The following is a 15,078-nucleotide window of genomic DNA, read 5'->3' on the forward strand; positions in this document are numbered from 1 at the left end:
ACAAAAGACAAAAACCACATGATCTTATCAACTGATGCAGAAAAGGCATTTGACAAAGTCCAACACCCATTCATGATAAAAACTCTTACCAAAATAGGAATTGAAGGAAAATTCCTCAACATAATAAAGGGCATCTATGCAAAGCCAACAGCCAATATCACTCTAAATGGAGAGAAGCTGAAAGCATTTCCCTTGAGAACAGGAACCAGACAAGGATGCCCTTTATCACCACTCTTATTCAACATCGTGTTGGAAGTCTTAGCCAGGGCAATTAGGCTAGACAAAGAAATAAAAGGTATCCAGATTGGCAAGGAAGAAGTAAAGTTATCACTATTTGCAGATGACATGATTATATACACAGAAAACCCTAAGGAATCCTCCAGAAAACTACTGAAACTAATAGAAGAGTTTGGCAGAGTCTCAGGTTATAAGATAAACATACAAAAATCACTTGGATTCCTCTACATCAACAAAAAGAACACCGAAGAGGAAATAACCAAATCAATACCATTCACAGTAGCCCCCAAGAAGATAAGATACTTAGGAATAAATCTTACCAAGGATGTAAAAGACCTATGCAAAGAAAACTACAAAGCTCTACTACAAGAAATTCAAAAGGACATACTTAAGTGGAAAAACATACCCTGCTCATGGATAGGAAGACTTAACATAGTAAAAATGTCTATTCTACCAAAAGCCATCTATACATTTAACGCACTTCCGATCCAAATTCCAATGTCATATTTTAAGGGGATAGAGAAACAAATCACCAATTTCATATGGAAGGGAAAGAAGCCCCGGATAAGCAAAGCACTACTGAAAAAGAAGAAGAAAGTGGGAGGCCTCACCTTACCTGACTTCAGAACCTATTATACAGCCACAGTAGTCAAAACAGCCTGGTATTGGTACAACAACAGACACATAGACCAATGGAACAGAATTGAGAACCCAGACATAGATCCATCCACGTATGAGCAGCTGATATTTGACAAAGGACCAGTGTCAATTAACGGGGGAAAAGATAGCCTTTTTAACAAATGGTGCTGGCATAACTGGATATCCATTTGCAAAAAAATGAAACAGGACCCATACCTCACACCATGCACAAAAACTAACTCCAAGTGGATCAAAGACCTAAACATAAAGACTAAAACGATAAAGATCATGGAAAAAAAAATTGGGACAACCCTAGGAGCCCTAATACAAGGTATAAACAGAATACAAAACATTACCAAAAATGATGAAGAGAAACCCGATAACTGGGAGCTCCTAAAAATCAAACACCTATGCTCATCTAAAGACTTCACCAAAAGGGTGAAAAGACCACCTACAGATTGGGAAAGAATTTTCAGCTATGACATCTCCGACCAGCGCCTGATCTCTAAAATCTACATGATTCTGTCAAAACTCAACCACAAAAAGACAAACAACCCAATCAAGAAGTGGGCAAAGGATATGAACACACATTTCACTAAAGAAGATATTCAGGCAGCCAACAGATACATGAGAAAATGCTCTCGATCATTAGCCATTAGAGAAATGCAAATTAAAACTACGATGAGATTCCATCTCACACCAGCAAGGCTGGCATTAATCCAAAAAACACAAATTAATAAATGTTGGAGAGGCTGCGGAGAGATTGGAACTCTCATACACTGCTGGTGGGAATGTAAAATGGTACAACCACTTTGGAAATCTATCTGGCGTTATCTTAAACAGTTAGAAATAGAACTACCATACAACCCAGAAATCCCACTCCTGGGAATATACCCTAGAGATACAAGAGCCTTCATACAAACAGATATATGCACACCCATGTTTATTGCAGCTCTGTTTACAATAGCAAAAAGCTGGAAGCAACCAAGGTGTCCATCAACGGATGAATGGGTAAATAAATTGTGGTATATTCACACAATGGAATACTACGCATCGATAAAGAACAGTGACGAATCTCTGAAACATTTCATAACATGGAGGAACCTGGAAGGCATTATGCTGAGCGAAATGAGTCAGAGGCAAAAGGACAAATATTGTATAAGACCACTATTATAAGATCTTGAGAAATAGTAAACCTGAGAAGAACACATACTTTTGTGGTTATGAGGGGGGGAGGGAGGGAGGGTGGGAGAGGGTTTTTTATTGATTAATCAGTAGATAAGAACTGCTTTAGGTGAAGGGAAAGACAACTCTCAATACATGGAAGGTCAGCTCAATTGGACTGGACCAAAAGCAAAGAAGTTTCCGGGATAAAATGAATGCTTCAAAGGTCAGCGGAGCAAGCGCGGGGGTCTGGGGAACATGGTTTGCGGGGACTTCTAAGTCAACTGGCAAAATAATTCTATTATGAAATCATTCTGCATCCCACTTTGAAATGTGGTGTCTGGGGTCTTAAATGCTAACAAGCGGCCATCTAAGATGCAGCAATTGGTCTCAACCCACCTGGAGCAAAGGAAAATGAAGAACACCAAGGCCACACGACAACTAAGAGCCCAAGAGACAGAAAGGGCCACATGAACCAGAGACCTACATCATCCTGAGACCGGAAGAACTAGTTGGTGCCCGGCCACAATAGATGACTGCCCTGACAGGGAGCACAGCAGAGGACCCCTGAGGGAGCAGGAGATCAGTGGGATGCAGACCCCAAATTCTCATAAAAAGACCAAACTTAATGGTCTGATTGAGACTGGAGGAATCCCGGCGGCCATGGTCCCCAGACCTTCTGTTGACACAAGACAGGAACCATCCCCGAAGACAACTCATCAGACATGAAAGGGACTGGTCAGCGGGTGGGAGAGAGATGCTGATGAAGAGTGAGCTAATTATATCAGGTGGACACTTGAGATTGTGTTGGCAACTCTTGTCTGGAGGGGGGATGGGAGGATAGAGAGAGAGGGAAGCAGGCAAAATTGTCAAGAAAGGAGAGACTGAAAGGGCTGACTCAAGAGGGGGAGAGTAAGTGAGAGTAGGGAGTGAGATATATGTAAACTTATATGTGATTGGATTTGTAAACGTTCACTTGAAGTTTAATAAAAGTTATTTAAAAAAAAAAATTTATAATGAAAAAAAAAAAAAGAAAAGAATGCCAAACCCATTGCCATCGAGTTGATTCTGACTCATGGAGGCCCGATACGAGAGCGTAGAACTGCCCCATAGGGTTTCCAAGGAGTGGCTGGTGGATTCAAACTGCTGACATTTTGGTTAGTAGTCAAGCTCTTAACCATACACCACTATATCACCTGCTTGTTATTGTTGTTATTTTCATTATTTTGAATCGAGGACACCATCAAAGAAAAAATGCTGCCAATTAATATATGAAAAAATGCTTTCTTATCATTGGTTGTAAGACAAGTTCTGATTTCAGAAACATAGTAATGTGAAAAAACATGCATCTTAAATTTGATTCTTATTGAATTAGTTTGTTCCTTCACCATGAAATCTAAGCCTTCTAAATTAATATTGTTAAGACCGGAAATATACTATAAAAAAAACAGTTCATTAATGTTCATTACCAACTCACAATCTTCCCAGAAGTTACTCTAAAACAAAGAGTAAAATAAATTTACTTTACTCTGAAATCAGCCCAAATTGTATTCACCCTGAAAGAAGCAGTAAGGTATGTTCATTTCTTCTTAAGATAATGCCTATCGATACATTCTTCTAGAAGAACAATTACTAGTTACAACATGTTATGTCTTCTTTACATGTATTTAACAATATCAGTTTATTGTACCTATTTATTTACGATCATTTATGAACACTCTGTGGAAAAAAATCTGGGATAATGAATCTAATGTCCCCTAATCAATAGACGGTGTATAATGGGGAAAAAAATAATATAGATTTGGAGTCAGACAAATTTATCTATATTCTTATTCCATCTCTAAATACTTTTTGCCTGTGTGAACTTACCTAAATTACTAACCTTCCAAACCTCAGTTTTCCCATTTTCAAAATGGATATAATCATACTACTTAGTAGAATTGTTCTGAGGATTACATGACATTTTACATGTCAAGCAGCTAAATATATTAGGCTTAACTGTTCGTTTCAACCACCTACATTGCTTTCTTCCCTAGGGTCCATAATAGTGTAAGGTTAAAATCACGATTCATGATGTGATTTCAAAACACGGGAATACTTAGAAGGTTGGACCTATTAAAATGCAGCTGCATGATTACTAAGATAATGCTCTCCTCCCTCTAAGTTATTTAGTCACTTTCTCAGTTCTCAATATGTATTAAAAACATTGTTTTCCTCCTTAGTTTTCAATTGATTATCTGGGAAAGGGCTGGTAATGCTTTCTGTGAATAATGCTACATATTGAATTGAGAACAAAACAACCGAAAACAGTCTGAAGCATTCCTAGTTGGCATCCAAATCAATTACAGATCATCATTGAACAGAAACCAAAACACAGACACTCACGAGAGAAACAATTTTGCCCTGACTTCTTCCTGAGAGAAATTTATATATACTTTTCAAACTATCCCATTGACCTGTGGTGAAAGAAAAAAAATTTTTTTTTTTTAATATCAATATTGCCATTCTTTTGAGTCAGAAAAGGTTGTCTGTTTGGTATGTAACAATAGGAGCTACCCACAGTAAAACAGAAATTAGATTTTCTGCCCCTTAATGAAGTATCCTTTGTGTAAAATATAGATGCAAGAGAATAGTGAGAACTTTTGGCATATCCACTGACACAGATTGCAAAGAAAAAAAAAGAGGCCATAAGTTTCTCCCACCACTATGTGCACGACCCTTTGCAACAGGACTTTGTTGTTCTTTCCATCAATTGGCAGAGTCTATTCCTTTGCCAGCTTATACATGGGCTGGCCTTGTGACTTGCCTTAATCAGTGGAACATGATGGGAGTCATGTCATGAGAGTTCCAAGTCTTTGCTTCAAGAAGCATTGCAGCATCCATTGTCACCCCTTTGGAAACCAAACAAAGTCATGTAAAGAAGCCCGTGCTAGCCTTTTTGACAAAGCAGCAAATAAGATGGTCATCTTAAGCCACTAATTTTTTTTTTCCCGAAAAGAATGGAATATTTTATTAATTTTCAACGAAGTTCTTCAGAAGATTAATGATAAAATCTTGATATATAAATTCAGAAATTACTACGTTGGGCCCAAAGAAAGCCCAAGCTATCTGAAGATGACTTGGCTTCTTTTATTCTGGTTCACCATCTACTTCTACAGGAGCATGGTTTGAATTCCATTTTTCAGAGTAATGATTAAACCAGGGAAGCTAGGAAAAAACCTTGGAGTTCCAGCTATGCAATGTTGTTTGTTGTTAGGTGCCGTGGAGTCAGTTCCAAGTCACAGCAACCCTGTCTACAACAGAACGAAACACTGCACAGTCGTGCACCATCCTCACAGCTGTTGTTATGTTTGAGCCCACTGTTGCAGCCACTGTGTCAATCCATCTCATCAAGGATCTTCCTCTTTTTTGCTGACCCTCACTTTACCAAGCATGATGTCCTTCTCCATACAATAACATCCTTAAATTCTCTACAGGCAATTTATCCTCCACCTTCTCACACAGTTGTCGAACAAGTTTCTAGCAGTGCCTTATTATTGCTATAAATTCATGTGCTTTTTTTTTTTCTTTCAGAGTCTCTCCTGAAAATGATTCCTTGGGAAAGAGAGATAAACCAGGTGCAAAGAAGTCCTAAATAGTTGTATAAATACATGGCTTCATTAAATTCCAGTCTACATATTCACTTTCACTTGTGAAATCAATGCAATCTAGATAAATAAGAACATCTGAATCCTTCAATCTAAATAAATGCCTCATAAAACAAAACAAACTGTTGCCACTGAGTCGATCCCAACTCCTAGAGACCTACAGGACAGGACAGAACTGCCCCATGGGGTTTCCAAGGAGCAGCTGGTGGATTTGAACTGCCAACATTTTGGTTAGCAGCCAAGCTCTTAACCACTGCACCACCAGGGCTCCACTGCCTCATACAAGGGAGCAAAATTCTGCAGCTGGAGTGGGAAAATCCATGGTCCTTATCTCTAAATTTGATTTTCCTCCAATAAACTTCAAACTGTTGTATTTGGGGGTATCTTATGTTTGAATAAACATATATTTTATGTTTGAATAAACATATATTTCATATACAGTTCCAGCTAATTGATGTTGCATAATTTTTTTGGTGAACTAGAAATTGAAACTAAACTCACATACATTTGACTTATATCATTGTCCTATAAAGATATCAGTTGGTGACTTCATGACCAGGTAGGTAGTTGGAAATGTAGTCTTTATACATATTTATGAAGATGCTGTTTCTCAGCAGTATGAAAATTCATCATTTTATGATAGAATCATCAGTACAGCTCCAGAGTAGTGGTCTCAGCTCCCCCAAGTCACTATAACAAGCGGCAACTTGTTATGCAGCGGTAGATAACTGATACACCCACCAAGAAGGAGTTGGTATATTTTAGTAAAAAAGCATACTGGAAAGGAAGATGGTCATATGGTTTTGATTCCTGGTTGCACCACAGATTAGCCATATGCAATTGGATAAACCTCTTAACCTCTGTAGACTACAATTCCCTCTTGGGCAAACAAAGTTTCATTGGACAATCTTTTAAGTCACTCGCTTATAAAGTTTATGCTTCTAAGTCACTGTTGTTGACAGCAGTTGTAGATCCAACTTAATCGAAGTTCTGGTTTTAGAATACTGGTTGTAACTGCCAGGAAAGCCCTGATTCTCACCTATTAAAGGAAAATGATACCTGTTACCTCTCTCAGAACAACGATTCTGCAAATAGTCTCAGAGAAGCTGCTATTTTTGGAGATGGTTTCTTTTTATAAGCTGAATAAATACAATACAATCGAGTAGTACTGATCTCTATGTACGAACCTAACAATAAAGACAAACCTAGAGAGTCTTTTAATCTTTTCCCTATTTGAGAACGAAATTATTTCTAAAAATCCTTAGTCATGACAATAAATTCTAACTGGAAGAATCTGTAGAAATACAGAAATATTTGATTGAAAATGCATCGTTTTCAGAGTTTCCACTTCCTAATGTTCTCATATTATCTTAGGTAGCAATAACTAAAAATGATATATAGTGCCTTATCCAAATTCTGACTCAACTGTAGTTGTTAATGAATCCACTTACTCTATAGCTTAACAAACATTAACCAGAGGTTTTGTATACATCATTTCTTGAATTAGCAAAATATTATAATAAACCTCAGGAAGCCCTTGTGGCATCAGTGAAAATGTCCTGTATCTACAGTCAGATGATCCACTGTTGAGTCCACGATCTGACTATTAGCTGTGTGACCCTGGACAAACCATTAACCTCTCTGAACTGCAGTTTCCTGCTCTATAAAAGAGGGATAATGACACCTGACCTGACTATTTCAAACAGCTATTGTGAGGCTCAAATGAGAGGTTTTTACAAATGCTCCATGGCCAATATCCAGCTACAGAAAGGAAAAGGAAAAGTGAGCGCCCACATAATTCTAAAATGAGTGCAATGCCTGAAAGTTGACTGTATGTCCATAATGCTGTAAAATTTTGGATAGAAATGATGAAACAGAGCTAGACTTTGTGTCTTCTTTTGTAATGAGCGTTTTCTTTTGTCAGTTCATATTCTTTCCCATTTTCTTTTTTTATTTTTTTTTTTTGCCCTTTTACTTTGTGTACCATGTGGCCTTCTCATTCATCTGCTCATCACCTCAACCAACAAACACTTACTAAGCACGCAGTGAACACCAAGGACACAGATGATCAGAATCGAGCACCTGGCCTGCGGAGCTCAGTCTAGTGGAAGCCAAGACATAGAAAACCGGCAAGAATGAAAAAATGGCCACGGTGATAAAGGAGCACCGATGAGGTACAACTATCTTTTTTGAGAGGCAGAGAAAGATGCCTTGAAAAGATCTCACAAAGGAACTGGCATTTGAGTTGTATCTTCAAGGATGGCACGTATTTTACCAGGCAGACAAAGGTCATCTGAAATAAATCGTAATATCACAGGGTATGTAATAATGATAAAAATAATAATATTAAGTTCTAACATATAGTCAAACATTTGCTATGTGTTAAAGAAGGAGTCTGGACTCTATTTTTTAAAGGGAAGAGGAGATATCTTTCATACTACATATTTCACATACCAAATACTCAATTTCTGATTTATTTACATAATCTTTTGGCAAATTAATGCCTCTAATTGATGCCTCTGTGCCATTGTGACCTCCAGTGACAATTTACCTCAAGGCTATGAATTTAGTAGTTTTAAATATGCAACCTTTAGTGTAAGCAGAAGAGAGAATAATTAACGATTAATTATTAACGAGTAGAAAGTTGTAATAATTTAACAATAATACATTTTAGATGGCTTGTCTTTCTGTTTATGAGGTGTTCAAGTCTAAAAAAAAATTGCAAATAAAATGCTAGCTATTAGAACCGTTAACAATTTAACTTGCTCTCTCTGCGGCATCAGAGAAAGGGTATTATTTATCACACTAAGTATATATTATAATCTTCTGTTGATAGTAAAAGATCAGAGATTACCTTGAATCAAACAGAATTATGATGCCATAACATTTTATCTTGTTACAGCTGATATCAATCACTAGAAGACAGTGAGCTGCAGGGCAGATTTTTCAGTCAATATCCCTGACATGTTCAAACATCTGAAATACAGCAACCAACTTCTTTGCGCTTTGGTTGTGAAAGAGAAAAAAGTAGCATAAATAAATACGTGGCTGATTGCTAATACCATACATGTTGCTAAATATCACTTGGTTTCTGAGCACCTAGCTAGGATTCTTACCTAGAAGTTCATCAAAGAAGAGAAAAGTGAGAGTCAAAGAGAAAGTAGAGCATTGTTTTAAGGGGAGAAACAAGAATGGTAACATCCTCGATAATAAGATTAGGGCAAAGACTTCTCCTGGTCTAAGTCTCTGGAGAAACATATATTCTCACTCTTTTATCAGAGAGCCGTACAAGGCCCTGACTGAAGTCACAAATCTCTCAAGCAAAGCCTCTTTCTCAGGAAGGGTCACAGCCTCTTTCCTGCATTTATCTTGAGTTATATCATGCACCTGTTCAAGGGGTAACCTGGGCCGACTTTTTCCTCTCTTCATGATTTTTTAATTGCAGAGGACTTTTCTTTCCTCCTCATTATGTTGGTGGCTTTGCATCCTAGAGAAAGATAGGACAGGGTCCTGGCATTTTTGCAACGTTCCGTGTGCACTCAACTTTTTTCAAATACGTCAGCTACGGAGAGGAGGGCATTTTAGCTGTAAAACCTTGTATTCGTCTTCACAGGCCAAGATTACAGTATGCTGATTCATGTCAAACACTCAGCACTGTATTCACTCCTTTGTCATGCGTGCCTCTTAATAGCTCTTCAAATGAATGACAGAACAAAAAGCTTTATTATAAAAGGTTATAGAGCTTGATTCTGAACCCCAAGTTTAATCTTTAATCTTTCCAAGGACTGACTGGGTATTAAAGTATTAAAAGATTTCAGGTTTGGAAATTCTTACATTATTTACATTAAAAAACAACAGTTGCTTACCCTGTGGATTGTAAAAGCATTTGCTTTTTTCTTCCTGTGGTGAGATGGTCACATACTACATCATAGAGAACGCAGAAAAACCTTCCAAAACTTGCAAAATTATTGGATGGGGACATTCACTTTTATGCAAACTATATGCATATTCATATAAAACAGTTCGAAAAAATGTACCAGGTATAATTAGCTTGTTTATGAATCTATTTGCTCTGCTATTAAGTAACAAATTTGTAGTAACCATGGCAACTGCAACATCACAAGAACAAATTCTATTTTTGTAATAATATGAGTACCTTTCTTAAAGCAACATTCTCAAATGCTACATTTTAAAATATTAAAAGAGGAGGCCTAAAAATACATCATTTCATTTTTTTTCATTAAATAAGGTCCCATTTTATATTCTGAGTTTATTTTAAATAAAAAAGCTGTTTGGGGTTTTTTGGCATGCTTGTGTGTGTATGTTTGCAAAAAAGAATATTTAAGAGTAAAGGGAAAAAATTGAAGATTAGGGGCTTAGTTAAGTTAACATATGTGGTTATAAGGTTAACTTTTTTTAATTTCATTATATTTGAAACAGTACAAATATATCAGTTTTCCAATTTTTTTAAATAAAAATGAAAGTCATACGTGGTTTTTCATTTAATTTTTATTTAAAATTCTTCTCCAATTTTCAACATTATATTTTATCAAAATCCAAATAATAACCTCTTTCTTCACTGTCAATTTGGGCAAGCTATGTTCTGCTTAAGGTCCAAAGGTAAAGCAAAAGTTTTGGACTTGATTGCTAACCTAAAGGTTGGTGGTTCAAACCTACCCCGTGATACCAAGGAAGACAGACCTGGCAAGCTGCTTCCATTAAGATTATAGTCAAGAAAACATTATGGAGTTACCCTGTAACACATGGGGTCGCCATGAGTTGGTACTGACTCGATGGCAACTAATAACAACATGTTTTGGCTAACACTTTGTTAAATTAATCAAACTATTATTTGTATGAGTTGGAACTGACTCAATGGTGCACAACAATACTTGTTGTAATCTAGGTGCCACCACTTCTAGGCATGCGATCTTGGGCTTTATATGTAACTTTCTTTAACTTCAGTTTTCTATCCTGTAAAATGAAGATAATAATAGTAATACCTGCATTATGGGATCACTGAGAAGGTAAAATTTGAAAATGCCAATATGGTGCACACACTTTTCAATTTTTTTTAATTACGACTCTATATTCAAGTGTGTTTTGTGACAAAAATCAGATCTAATCCTAAAATGAAAAAGTTGCAAATAATACAGACACTACAAATATCTGATTTCTGCATTTTCTCAAAGAGTAGGAGAGGAAAAATGGATGTCTTGGATATTGGGATGATAAAATTGAGAGAAAGGGTTGTGTAAAAACGTCCTTTGTCTTCTTTAAAAAAAAAAAATACTGGTCTGGGTTTGGACCCCAAATTCATTTCTTACTGAGTCTCATTTTCTCAACTGCATGTGAGATAATAATACCTACTTTCTCGGATTTTTTACATGAATAAAAATACTATAAAGCAGCTGTCATACTTTATGACACATAACTATTTGTCAAAAAGGCAGTGTGATGGTTAAGATTCTGTGTCAACATGCCTGAGCCATGATTCTCAGTGGTTTGGCAGTTACGGAATGATGTAATCTGGCAATTTTTCAATGATGTAGTTATCCTCCATTTTGTGATGTAATGTAATTATCTCCATGATGTGATCAGTTAATCAATTGTAAAGAGAGTTTCCCCAGTGGTGTGGCCTCCATCCAATATATATGGATGTTCCGCCAAAGCCTGCTGGCTTTTCCTGGCTCTGGATCATCTGACCTCCAGTTCTTGGGACTTGAGCCAGCGACTTGCCAGATTGCCTGCCAGTCTTGGTCAGCCTCTGCAGCCTATGAGCCAGCAGCTGCCATGTTATCTGCTGACCTTGGATTTGTCAGGCTCCTTAGACTGCAAGCCAGCAGCCTGCCATATGATCTGCTGATCTTGTGTTTATCAGCTACATGAGTCAGGAGAAGCTTCCAGCCTGACGCCTAACCCACAGGCTTGGGACTTGCTAGCCTCTACCCCTGTGTGAGACATTTTCTTGAGATAAATCTCCCTCTCTCTCTCTCTCTCTCTCTATGCATTTCACTGGTTTTGCTTCTCTAGAGAACCCAGCCTAAAACAGGTAGTTTATTTAATCCTCATCCTTCTTTTCTTAAAATCTTTTAGGCTTGGGGAAGTAAAGAGAGGGCTAAAGAGAAACTGAGCTGTTCAGTTACATTATATCAGACAAGTTTGGTTATTTAGTTGTATGCTCTGAACAGAAAAAAAAAAAAAAGAACCGAGAAGGAATTTCTCTGGACAGATTCTAGGAGACAGTGGTTGAGCCAGGATTCGACTGGCTTTCGAAGAGTGACCCAATGTGAGCTGAGATGGCAAAGCTACAGTCCTGAGACAGAGAAGTGGCTCACACCCAAACTGGAAGGTAGACAGTAAAAGCAAGTCCTAAAGAAAGGCCAGTGGTACTGAAGATTGAGCCTGACAAGGTAAAGGAGAGCCCAGAAAAGGTGAAATTAATATGAATCTGTAATCGTCCTCATCTGTCTATGTATTCAGCTCCATCATAACCATTCCTTAAAACACAGCCCCATTTCAGGCACTCCTGTTTCCCCTTACTCTTCTTTTTTTTTATATAGCACTCATCACATTTGAATGTGGTATACAGCTTGCTTGCTTATTGTACTTAGCATTTGTCTTCACATGACAGGAAGTAAACTTCAGAGATTTTTATCATTCTTTTTCACTACTGAATCCTCAGCATCCAAAAGACACTTAGAAAATATTTGCTAAATGAGTAAATCTTTGATATGGTGCTTGGCATACAGTAAGTATACAATAAAGATTATTATTACTGCTTTCATTGTATTCATTTTTCACAGATTAAAATTAAGGTCTTTGTGAGGGTTTTTATGGAAAAATGAATATCTACTTTATCCTCTTTAAGAAAAAAGAACCTAATTTTGGTTAGATTAATCATGAAAAAAATATTTGAACATAAATACTACCTCAGTCTTCTAAGAGACTATTATCTGTAACAGATTGATGACAAATCAATCTATTAGACTGTTTGATCAAAGAATTTAATTGCTAAATCTAATAATTATTCCCAATTATCCAAATGAACAGTAATTGCTAAGATAAGCCTCAAGTTTACCTGTTTTAGTGGGTTTCATATACATCCCCATCTCTTTAAGCTCTTTATTTGTAAAAATAAATAATTTGGAATTTTTTTTTTTATTCCTTCAACAATATAAGAACCCTAAAGCTGAGTTGCTTATGCTAAAGTAGGTACACACTTTAAGTGATTTGTTATTATTTAGAACTTTAAGAAGAAATTAATGATAATGGTGTGATTAGGTTTTATTTATCTCAGCCAATGCAGCAGAGATATAAATTTTCTCTAATCAAAGTCAATAACTGTCAGGCTGACCTGCCTTGTCTTACTTTCTGTGTGTATTTCGAAGGCATAGAAATGAGTCATTTCCTGAGGAATAACGTAGCTAGTGGTGTACTAAACAGGATTTACAATATTCCTAATGATAGAAAACATAGGCTATGAAAACAAAGGGAAAGGAGCATTGTATATATCACATAAAGAATTGGAAAAAGCGATTGCTTGGTAGGGCTCACTCCTAGTTGTTGGTGACACAGTCTGGTTCGAACTGTAGGGGAAGTGAAATGAGGGGGCCATGAACCAGTCTGTTTTATTTTAGGAGAGTCCTTACTGTAAATTTAGACAGAAAATTTCTTCTCCAGTTCCCTATATCAAACAGCATAAGGATGATCTGGCTAGTCATAGAACTAGTCTTATCTCAATTGTTTCAACCAAATTGTGCATAGGCTAGAAGGCATGTGTCATATCATGATAATTAAAAGTGATTTCATTTAGTTCTAAGAAAAATATTTCAAATGTATCATGTCTCCGCTTAATCTTTAGTCATTCATTCCTTCTAGAGAAAATATGTTAAGGTACATTTGAAAAATAATAGTACCTGTTGTATACAATTAGTAGGCTCAAAAATAATATTAACCAATGAATAAAAATCCAAGTGCAATGGGCATCATAGACAGGTAGAAAAATTGGTTTTAATACCTTCTCATGCTATGGCACAGACAGTCCTGCAAAATTTATTTTCCTTTTCTTCCACAATAACAGAGTCATAGCTAGCCCACCTACACTCTATTTCCTAGCCTCCCTTCACCCTTGCTGTTAGATGTGGCTTTGTGACTTTTCTTCTCCAACAGGATGTGAACAGAACTTATTGTAATAAATAAATGATGCTACTTCTAAGCCTGACCTATAAAGCTTCCCAAAACATCCCTACATATTGTTCCTTCTTTCTGATGAATAGGAATGATAATGATCTTAGATATCATGCATTTAAGATGGCTTAGTTGTTTTCAGCCTGGGTCCTTGAATGATATCCACCCTTTCAACAAATATATATTGAGTATTTCTTATGTGCTAGGCACTATATGAAGTCCCTGGGTGCTGAAAATGATTAAGCACTTGACTACTGGCTGAAAGGTTTGGCAGTTCAAACTCATCCAGAGGTACCTCAAAGGCAGGCCTGGTGATCTGCTTCTGAAAGGTCACATCTTGAAAACCCTATGGAGCAGTTTTACTCTGCACACATGGGGTTGTCATAAGTCGGAATCGACTCGAAAGCAAGCAATAACAAAAATTGGCAATATATGTTTCTAAAAATTATAAAACTTGACATATTAAATCAAAATGATGAAAATATTATTTCAATAAATTGAATCATGCCATCCAAAAAGTGATTTTGTAACATATGTAATGATGTGAGAAATGAGTATAATTTAAATAGAAAACTGCAAGACACAACACTGTCTGTATAGTATAATCCTAATTTTATCTGATGTTATAAGGGTTGGGTAGGCTCTCTCAAAACTCACTCCAATTTCTGCCAACTGCAGAAGGTAAAAAACTAAAAATGGCCTCTCTACAGCCCCTTGAAGCTGGGGCACCAGATGTGATTTGGATTCCCCTTTCATTTGGAAGGAAGTCTCATAGGGATAGAGGGAGAAAACCAGGGTGCAAAGCACCCATCCAAGTTGATGGTGTGGATCAGAGCAGTAGCACTGAGGTTGTAGAGCCAGGAGTCATAAGTAAAGTTTCTTTACTTTGCAGTTCCCTGACAGCATTTCTGAAAGCTTAGTCTAGAGGTTTTTCTTCAGTCTTCCAACAATTCTGCGATCTGCCTATATTCTCTAGTGAAGTATTTTGTGCTTAAACGAGCTAAAGTGATTTGTGTGTGTGTAGTTATTTCTTAATTCTTTGATTAAAGATTTCTTAAAACAATTTCTGAATCTAATCCATAAATTCTTGGCAACTATTATTTTGATTTTATACAAAAGGTTTATTCTCCTTAAGTATTTTAACACCAAATGTAATGTCTGGATGTTTCTGAAACTATTCTTTGACCATAGGCTGTTTTTA

Source organism: Elephas maximus, chromosome 3 (assembly GCF_024166365.1).
Source record: "Elephas maximus indicus isolate mEleMax1 chromosome 3, mEleMax1 primary haplotype, whole genome shotgun sequence".
Classification (NCBI taxonomy): domain Eukaryota; kingdom Metazoa; phylum Chordata; class Mammalia; order Proboscidea; family Elephantidae; genus Elephas; species Elephas maximus.